This window comes from Micromys minutus, assembly GCF_963924665.1.
Source record: "Micromys minutus genome assembly, chromosome: 4".
Lineage (NCBI taxonomy): Eukaryota > Metazoa > Chordata > Mammalia > Rodentia > Muridae > Micromys > Micromys minutus.
In genome coordinates this window covers 56,593,478-56,604,618 of record NC_137973.1, presented here as the reverse complement: position 1 = coordinate 56,604,618, position 11,141 = coordinate 56,593,478, and the positions used below count along the sequence as shown (strand labels likewise).

Below are 11,141 nucleotides of genomic sequence, written 5' to 3'. Positions count from 1 at the left end.
ATGTTAACAAATGAAATGTGTTCATTGAGAAAGCTGTACTTTGTAAAGTTTAGTCCAGTTCTTCCTTCTAGCTCTATGCTCCTGGAAACAAAACTCAGACTTAAAATATATTTACAGGTACCTAGGCTCTTATCTGACAAGATCTTAACTTTAAATAACTCACTTATTTGACCCACATTGTGCCACATGGCTGGTTACCTGTGCTCAGGTACCATGCATCTGTCTCCTCACATCTTCCCCAGGCGGATCTTCCACCAGGCACTCTTGAAGAATTAATTCTGTCTTCCAGATGTCTCACCTTCTATTTCCTTCCCAAGCCATCCCTTGACAGGTGATGCATCCATACAGAACACGAGATCGCTTCTCTCCACCAGATGCTTCAAACACAGTGTGACACAGTAGAGAAGTGTCGTTTCCAACCTTCCTAATGCAGCAACTCTTCAACATAGTTCTTCATGTTTTCATGACCTCTGGTCACAAAATTATATTTGTTGCTACTTTATAGCTGTAATTTTGCTACTGTTATGTGTAGCTATCTGATATGCAAGCCTAAAGGGGTTGCAACCCACTGGTTTACAACCTCAACAAGAATATAAATTTTTACAAAACTACAGAATGTGGAATGCCAATACCAAAGCCTGATCTAAATTAAGGACCTTTGGTTAAAATGGATTCAGTGTAGGTGATGATAACATTGAAAGTGGATTGAGTTGTCTAGTACTTTTACAGCCAACACAATTATGGAGCCAGATGACAAAGAAAATCTCTCTGTCTTCCACTCAAAATTACTTTGGCTATAATAGTGCTAATAGTTTCTGCTTAATAGTTTAAAAATCTACTAAAAACCAATAAAAAATGCTCGACTTCTCAGAAGAAACAATACATGTAGATGTCATCTAAAATTTCAGATTTAATGTCACAGTCACTTGATTGAATTTTCAGTATATGTACATCATAATAAAATTTAAGTTGAAAGTATGCTTTGCTCCCCAGTTTCAAATAAAAAATTTTTATTCACTATGTTTGGTATGTAAACTTGTATAAGACTTTTGAAAGTCAAGTAAGGTGAATTCAACTAACACTGTCTGCTTGAAGTCTAAGCCCCCACACAGGTGAAAAGTAGAATTTACGGAGAGGAAATTTTTTTCTTCTTCTGCAGTAGACACTCTAAAACACTCTGCAGAGCCATAGAAGGACTGAAATTAGGGCTTTTCTCACTAAATAACTACAGAATAAACGACGCGATCAGATGTCATTGCACTTGAAGGCTTCCCATGCAGGAGGAAAACTACCTGGAACCACGCAGTACCAACGGCTGAACATCAGCTTCCCCATGTTGAAATCATGCACCCTGTGATGGACGGGGAAAGGGCAAAGGCTCCGAAGCCTTGAGGACAAAGAAGCAAAGCATTGAATAGGGAGGTAAGATACAATTTTCAGGATGAGAGAAACTGGAAGCATAATCAGAATATTTTATATTACTGGAACAATAAAACTCAGAACAAAATTCAAGTTAAAATAAATGGAGCAATGGCCTCTACTTACCTACAAAGTGTCACATCACACATCTCACTCTTAGTTATCATAAACAAAATACAGTATTTCTCTACTCTGTGAAACTATTTTATCAATACCATAAACACACATATTTATATGTACATATGTAATAAATGTCATTGAGATATTTGATATAAAGCAGATCTGTATATATATATATATATATATATATAAATAATATTTTAGAACTTTGAAGTATTAACAAAATTTCACAATAACTCTGTCTCAGTAATTGTAATTACTTTATTATGATAACCATTTTTCCTACATTATAGGCATTTTGATTTCACTTTTCCGTTCATTAAATTTACTATGATGAAAAAATAGTTCATCAAAACAATTACTTAAATTTTCAGATTTTCACAGTACCAAAAATAATTATATCCTTCATAAAATTAAGAAATTTATCTAAAATCATGATAAATGGGTAGGGAAAAATATATTTATGAATCACTGTACTAAAGATAGGGATGGATGCTGAAATCAATCATAAAATTTTCTGAAATGTGACACTAAGATGAGTATATCACATAAAAATAGCCATCACAATAGCTTTTCATCAAAACGAAGTTTTGAAATAAGAAAAACATAGACAAAATTGGATACTTAAATTTTTTTTCTTAAATGTGTAGAAATACTGAAAGAAAAATACAGTAGTGTGAAAAGGGAGAGATTTTCTTCCAATCTTATTTAGACACCAGATTACTTCTAAACTCTTTGGTGACTATGGAGGAAAAAAAATCTCTACACCCAGATCATCCCACAAGAGCAAATCAGCCAGTCTCTGTTTTACAATTATCCACTTCAGATTAGAGTACTAAGCAAAAATTCACCTAGTTCTTATTAACTCAGTAAAATTTTTTAGTGCATTGGCAACATTCTTGAAGATTCATTCATTTACTTTTAAGACTATACTTTAAGACTGCTAACAAGATGTGCACATATTTATGAAGGTGAAAAGTAAATAGAGACACATATCTCAACAAAACTGGCATATATATATATTTATGCATAAAATTGCTACAAGATGCATATTTTCCAGTTTAAATTACATGTAAAAATCTATTTATTGCTCCATAAACTTATTTTAATTCATTGCAAATAGTTTTTCATAACTCAGAACTTTTGTATTTGATACAGTTTTAATACTTTATTGAGTATAAAGAGATGAAAATATACATAACTATTAAACATCCAATAAGAGGCTTGCATTACAAGTACCTCAGTTCAATGGGGCTCTGTGCTGAGGAAAATTTCAAAATCATCACAGAAGATGCTTTAAAAAAACCATCTGTGTGAAACACCATTCTGTTTCCATGTGTGGATTTAGCATTTTCATGGACTCCTCTTGATGGCTAGCTGAAAGAGGAAAAGGAGGAAAGAAGACAGAAATGAAGAAGAAAGAAGGAGGAAGAAAGAAGAAAAACAAGATGAATAAGAATAAACAAGGAGAACAAGAACAAGAAATGCAATCTCTAGGACCCTGGGAACTCATTAAATATAGTTGATGATGTTATAGCACCAAGTGGAAATAGAAAGAGGGGGCTTAAATCCAGAAAACCAAATGACCCAATTTTAAAATGGGGTACAGAGATAAACAGAAAAATCCTCAACAGAGGAATCTCTAATAGCTGAGAAGCTTTTAAAGAAATATTCAACATCCGTAGTCATCAGGCAAATGCAAATAAAACAATTCTGAGAGTCCATCTTATATCCTTTATAATGGCTAAGATAATAAACTCAAGTGACAGCAGAGGCTTGCAAGTGTATGAAGTAAGTATAACACTCCTCCATTGCTTGTGGAAGTACAAATTGTGTACAACCACATCTGAAATTCATTCTCAGAAAATTGGGAATAGTTGTACCTTAAGACACAGCTATACCACTCCTGGGCATATACTCATATACCATACCACAAGGACACTTGCTCAGCTATGTTCATTGCAGCATTATTTGTAATACCCAGAGACTTGAGAAAAGCTAGATGTCATTCAATCAAAGAGTGGATAAAGAAAATGTAATAGTTTACAAAATAAAATGCTACAAAGCTATTAAAAACAAGAATATTATGAAATTCATAATGGTTGGAACTAGAATATATCATCCTGAATGAGAAAACTTAGACCCAGAAAGATACACATGGCACATACTCACTTATAATTAGATATTAGCTATAAAGTACAGGATAAACATGCTATAATCCATAGACCTAAAGAAGCTAAGGAACAAGGAGAGCCCAAAAAAGGATGCTTGGATCTCATTCAGAAGTAGATATAAAAAGACATAGGAGGTGGCTGGAGGGAGATAACTGGGTGGGAGATGAGTGAAGAAGGGGCAGAGCAGAGGAGGACTGGGAGAGAGAATGGAGATTGGTGGGGAGCATCTCTGGGCTCAACCATGGGTCCAGGCTAGTCAACTCTGTAGGTCGTCTTGTGGCATCCTTGACTCCTGAAGTTCGCTCGGTAACTAGGACTCATGGAGGCTCACAGAGACTGAAACACCAACCAAAGAGCATGTGTGTGATAAACCTAGGCCCTCTACACATATGCAGCAGATCTACAGCTTGGTCTTCATGTGGGTCTACTACCAATTGGCATGGGGGCTGTCTCTGACATTTTGACCACCTTTAGATGCCCTTCCCCTAACTTGGCTGCTTTGTCTGGCCTCAATGACACTGGACAAACTTACCCTGCTGGAACTTTATGTGACAATGTGGATTGTCAGGGAGCCTCCCCATCTCTGAGGAGAAAAGGAGAGAAGTGGGACTTGGAGGATAAAAGGTAGGTATGGCTGTGATGGGGATGTAAAGTGAATAAAATCTCAAGGATGCACATGGAGAGAAGAGAAAAGCGACTCCCACAAGCTGTTTTCTGACCTGACCTGCACAGGCAAGCACACACACGAGCAAACACAAACATATACACACACGGAAATATATATACACACACAGAAAGAGTGAATGAGAGAGAGAGAGAGAGAGAGAGAGAGAGAGAGAGAGAGAGAGAGAGAGAGCAACCTACTAAATAAATAAGCATGCCTTTCAATGAGTAGTCCAACTAAATATCAAAGAAAAAGAGAACCAATGAACTGTCCTTCTTATCAGTTGTGGTCCTGCACATTATGTAGGTGGCAGAAGATACAGCTAGTGAATCCATTACTGAGGACACAGGGTAGAAGTTATCTTGTGTGCCTAGGTCTAGAAGGGTGTGTTAATTAGCAACACTGCAACCCATTATTCATATAAAATCTGTTGAAACTTGTGGTTTTTTAAATTGGTTACACAATAGTTGTTATCAAAGCCCAGTTACCAATTGAGAACTCTACTAAGTTCTACTTCATCCTGCAAAACAGCATGAGTGCGATACATAGAACATAGCACACAGGACAAGTATTTCTTTATGCCTATCTTTATTATGATATAAAATTGACATAAATAAGATATCTAACATTTACTGGTAGATCCTGTGGACATACATATCTAACAGTTGTGTGTTTATCTTAGATACTTTTTTACCATTTCAATGATATATTGATTCCTTAGAGGAACTCTGGATGTGATGGCATAAAAATTTTCTTGCAAGTCCAAATACACTTAGTAGTGACCTTAAGATTGCAGCAGGGTACACAAATCCCAGGGAACCTAGACAAGCAAAGGCCACATCTGATATCCATGATGCTGATTAGATAAGAATAAAATTCAAAGTTTTATTCGTAATTAGTACAACCTCTGTGTTACAGGATATTTGGTCATGCTGAGAACTCCAAGATTGGGTTATTTCTCATTGTGGTGTGGCTCAGCCCGTAACATACACCATTAATCTCTCTAGCTGGAATACAAACATGTCCTTAGTACATACTTTAATTACAAACAGTGAAATTAAAGTTAGTTTGTGGAAGGAAGCACCCATGTTTGAAAGTGATATCTAACTTAGTGACAGACAAAATGGCTAATCAGAGAAAACCTTGACTGAAAAGGATATGAATAACTCTCATTAAAAGAGAGAGGAAAGAGAAGCTACTTGAGGGGCAATGAAGAGAGAAGAGAGAGAGAAATGGGGGGGCTGGGGAACAAACTGGACCCAGGTGAAGACAAAATGAGCCAGAGAATGAGAACAACCAGAAGATTAGGACAAATCGCCAAAGTTAGTATGAGGCCAAGCAGATTAGTAATTGAGTGAGAAACTGGGAGAAGCCAGTTTGAATCAATTTGCTTGTAGAGGATTTGGAGCCTGAATAGCTGAGTTGACCCAGCAAGCCAGAGTTCAGAAAGAACGAGAAAGAATGAGCTTACTCAGCAGTAAGTCTCAGAGGCTGAAATTATTGTAGGCCTAGATAAAAACATATGAAATCTAGAATCTTCTAGAACTGCGTTAGCCAACAAAGGTGGTAAGCCTTGGAGACAATTATATCAGGCAAATAAAATTTACTTTTTTATTTTTGTTGTAACTGTCAGCGCAATTATTTGAAGAAACAAAGATGAGCTCTACGTTTTAAGACAAAATTTAAAAATTCATGCCCTAACAATTGTTCTACCATTCTTTAATTAACTAGACAGTCTTTTCAAAAATCTCCTTTTCTTGTGTATAGCTAAGCTAATGCTCCAAAGATCAGAGCTATGTGAAAACCGTCACAGCCATGTGAAAGCCTAAGAGAGTGTTCCACCGCAAGCCTCTGGAATCAGCCAGCTATGGAGCCTGAAACACAGAGACGAGCCTGTATTCAGGCTTTTCAAAAAGCAGCTGGAACCATGCAGATCACCCTGCATCACCAGGTGGATGGTTCGGAAGAAATCAAGAGTCTAAGAAATAAAAAGGAAGAAGAGTTAAAAAGGGGGAAACACAAGCACCTGCACGATAGGAACCTTTTAACTACTGGAGTTTGAAGGAGAGGAAACCTAATTAAATTTAAAACAACCTAGAGGCTTGACAGTTTATTTCACTTCCTGATACTATTGGTCTCCTTATACGATTCATGAAAAATAACTTCCTGGTATGGTTAAGGCCTCTGAGAGGTGCTGTGGGTATTCCGAGTGTGAGTGGAGGAAGATGAAGACAGTTGGGAGTATGGTTGAGCCATCACCTGAATCAGTCAATTACACAATGCACAAGGAGCTTCAGAGCAGAGACTCTCAACCTTCCTAATACAGCAGTCCTTTATACAGTTCCTCATGTGTGGCAACCCCCAACCCTAAAATTACTTCATTGCTACTCCAAAACTGTAAATTTTCTACTGTTATGGATCATAATGTAAATATCTGATACGCAACCCTTGTGTAAAGGTCGCTCATCTTCGGAAGGGGCCATGACCCACAGATTGAAAGCTGCTACTTTAAAACAAAGAAAAATGTTAGGATTTTGAAAACAATTTCAGAAAGGCTGATAATAACACAGGATTTTAGCAAACAAGTTCTTTCAGTTGCTACTATAATCTATAATTGAGCAATTCCAATAAAAGATTTAATGGTGTTAATTTAAAGATGCAAACGGAAAAAACTGGAAGTAAAATAATTTTAACTCCTTATTCTACAAAATATGGTGATGAAGACACGGAGACCAAGGAAGAGGGGATATGCATTACAGGAAGTTTTCACAGGTGCTGGATTGTAACTCTTTTCTGTCTATATTTAGGGATATTTATTAAACTTCTCCCAGGAAAGCAATGCTAAAAAAAATTAACATCTTGCCTCAGAGACTTGCAGATGTCTAGGGCACATGTTAATTTGTACTCTGAAATAATCACATCTCCAAGATTTTAGAATTGTATGGATCTGTGCGTGTACAAATTTGTCATCTAGAGGAATGATAGCAATTTGATGAGATCAAAGAGAGAAAATGTTAACTTTAGAACTTAAACGGAGAAAATTCAGGCAAAAGGCTGATGTTCTTTATGTAGTTAGCAGCTCCAACACCCGGGAAGATGTCATTGGAAGTACTGAGGAGAAAGGCCATCATGTACCGATAAAGGGTACCAGATAACACAAGAAATGGATGCAAATGTAGGCCATTTCTACAGACGAAAAAAGCAGAGACATATAGAGAAGAACCAAATGGGAAGGGAATCTCCAGGACTTATGGAACATTTGAGTTTCCATGGGGGAGGAAAGCTTTAAATACTGGGGAGTGTTACAAAAAGAGAAACAGGGAAAGTGAGAATGACTAAAAATGGAAAGAATGGGAATAGTGTTTTGATTAGAGTCAGGAGCCATCTAGGAAAGGTTAAGCCTAGTAGGTGGCCTTCCTGGAGGTGGTGCACTATTTTTGCATGGCTTACAGTGGGTGAGCTCTGGGAGGCAAGGTCCGATAAGACTTTATCTCAGGATTGCTTCTTGCAGCTGATATACCTTTCCTATCACTATTACACAGCCAAAGGATTCCGGGGTATTAGCCCACCCTATTGAGCAGATTTTCTGAAGATTAACATAAAGATGATCTTTCATGAAATAATGCTGTTTAGATGACTTAGTGATTGCATAGAATTACTGATTTGATTTAAATAGTTTTAGAAGAAAGTTTTAAGAGATGGTTTTAGTTGTTTTGCAAGAAAGATATAATAAATTTAGAATCAAGTATAGAATATACCCATTCCTCATAAAATAGGAAGTAAAAGCTATGTAGTAAGCAATACAATGAGCTTTCACAATTACACTACAAAGAGAAATAGGCTTGGGACAAATTCATGATCAAGGAAAAACATTCATTCTAGGCTAGTTCCAAGGATGAAGTCACACTATGATAAAACAAGGCTATGTGAAATTGTTGCTTTGAACTTATAATGAACTTATAGTATTAAATACTGCTTTAACTTTGTTATTAATATCCTCTGTAACTCCCCCCTTTTGTTACATTTTATTCATGAGGCAATTCTTTCTTACACAAAGAACATTTTGTCTGAAAACTATAAAAGAATGGCTGAAAGAAAAATAAAAGATATGTAGCTGTTTTTCCTTTCAGCCTTTTGTGTATTGTCTGTGTGAGTGACTTTTTTCCCTCCCTTTCTGTATTTTTCTCCATTCTGAAAGGAGTTAACAAGCTCCAAATCTCTTACCTGACCAAGGAGGGGCTCCTGGCTGACATGCCAGAGTAAAGACCTCTAGCAATAAATCCTGTTACTTAATTCCCTGCTGCTAAACTGTGTGTGTCAATTTGCCAAAATATATCGCTTATTTAAGCACAAATAACAAGAGAGCTACAAAGTAAGATACCAGTGCTAATTAATACATATAGAGTTAAGTTTTCAGCACTGATTTAAGCACAGAACAGAAAGAGTTGTGTTATGTTTCCATCACTTAATAAAGCACAGAGAACTGCAAAGTAAAAATACAAAGTTTAATAAAGCACAAAATTATAAAATAAATATAATTTATTTTATTTATTAAAATATAAAATATACAGCCCTTACTAAAGCACAGAGATCTAAAATAATAAAGTAAAAGAAAAAGAAAAAAGCTTAATAAAGCATAAATAGTAAGATTGTAAAGCCAAGGATCATTCAGTCTTTAGTCTTCATCCAACGCTGTGTTCCACCTCAACTCTATTCCCTACAGGCCAGGACAGCTTCCCCCACCTGCAGATTTGAATGGTGCATGCTTTTTAGAAGCAGCAGACGTCAAAGATTGTCATTAAACTTCTAGTAACTCACAAATACCACCAGCCATGATTTCAATCACTTCCTGAAAGGGGAACATATTCATGTATCATTCTAGGTCTCCTGAGTATGTGAAGCCCTTTATTTTCCATAGAACAATCGGTCCTTCCTAAGCACAGTGTGAGTATGTACACCTCATGAGAGTTGATGAATACAGTAAGAAACTGGAAATGGCCTCTCGCAGCAGCCATTGAAGGGGAAGGAACAGCGCGCGCGTCTCTCTGTGTATGTGAAAGTGTGTGCGTGCCCAAGTGTGCGCGCACTTGTGGACTAGGAGGTGGAGGCAGCCGAGTTAGTCCCAAGTCGTCAGATTCCATTTGCTATTCTTTTCTTTCTCTCCCATACCCGACTGGTAGTGGGCGTTCGTCTTTGTGTCTCTTTTCATTCAACTCTAGACCTTTAGAGGTTTTTTTAGGGTTGGGGGTAGTTGGGAGGGCAGGCGAGGGGAAAAGAGGAGGACATGGAGTTGAAGAACAGAGCCCCAGAGAAGGTGACAGAGTTAGTCCTTGATAATTGTTTGTGTGTCAATGGGGAAATTGGAGGCCTGAATGACACCTTTAAAGAACTGGAGTTTCTTAGTATGGCCAACGTGGAACTAAGTTCCTTGGCGCGGCTTCCCAGCTTAAATAAGCTTCGGAAGTTGGAATTTAGTGACAATATTATTTCTGGAGGCTTGGAAGTCCTGGCAGAGAAATGTCCAAACCTTACCTACCTCAATCTGAGTGGAAACAAAATTAATGATCTCAGTACAGTCGAAGCGCTGCAAAAATTTGAAAAGTCTTGATTTTGTGAGATCACTAACCTGGAAGATTACAGAGAAAGCATTTTTGAGCTGCTGCAACAAATCACGTATTTGGATGGATTCGATCAGGAGGACATTGAAGCACCGGACTCGGAGGAGGAGGAGGAGGACGACGAGGATGGAGATGAAGATGAGGAAGACAAAGAAGAAGATGAAGCTGGTCCACCTGAAGGATATGAAGATGAGGAAGATGAGGATGAGGATGAAGCTGGTTCAGAAGTAGGAGAGGGAGAAGAGGAGGTGGGCCTCTCATACTTAATGAAAGAAGAAATTCAGGATGAAGAAGATGATGATGATTGCGTTGACGAAGGGGAGGAAGAGGAAGAAGAGGAAGAAGAGGTTCTGCCGGGGAGAGAAAAGAAAGCGAGATGCCGAAGATGGTGGGGAGGAGGATGACAATTAGACCCTCCAGGGAGAGAGAGACTGCCTGGCGCTCCTGGGCGCGCAGTAGAGTGATCACAATGTCTTTGTTTCTTTATGTAAGATAGCTGTCCCAGTAGGAGATGATGTGTAACTTTTTATAGGAAAAGTGTGGTTTTACTATTTTGGCCTTACCATTCCGGTTAAGATTTGCTAATCTGTTAATCATAATGTACTTAGAATTCTCATTCATCTTCCCATAGTGAAATTCTCTAGCATTGTATTTAGATCCTGGATTTTTATAATTCATGCTTAATGTATTAGACATTTTTAGCCCATAATTAAAACATGGTTGCTTTGACACAGGTGTAGTTTGGTGCATTTCATTCATAATGTTTAAGTTATTCATAAATTAACAAGTTACACTCAGTTGTAATATGAAATGGCAATAGTCTTGAACGATAAAGCTGTTTTTCGTTGTTGTTTTTTTAGAGGTGATCCAGAGATCACTAGCCGGAAGGCAGATTTTTGGGGTGGGGTGAGGGTATCTGAGGACTTTGCTGTCACCGTTTGGAAAGTAGAAGCAGAATAAGAGGGTTCTCTTCAGAAGGCGGGTCAGGGCTCTGTTCTGTTGACTGATACAGTTCAAGGCTCTAAGGAGCCTTTTTCTAAGTCCAGACTTGCAGTGGAGCCCTCCCTGTGGGTGACTGAGTGGGCCGTCGGGTCAGGGGTGCGTTCCCTCCCAGCTGTTCCTCTTCCGTTGCCTTCATTGCTTCAC

At 37.8% G+C, this 11,141-nt stretch overlaps 1 pseudogene across 1 annotated transcript; it reads left to right on the top strand.

Moving 5' to 3' along the window:
• The first annotated feature begins 9,661 nt into the window (after positions 1 to 9,661).
• Positions 9,662 to 10,406, top strand: LOC308420104 (acidic leucine-rich nuclear phosphoprotein 32 family member E-like; annotated as a pseudogene). The gene has a single exon. The product of its transcript is annotated as an acidic leucine-rich nuclear phosphoprotein 32 family member E-like (transcript).
• Positions 10,407 to 11,141: the final 735 nt, after the last annotated feature.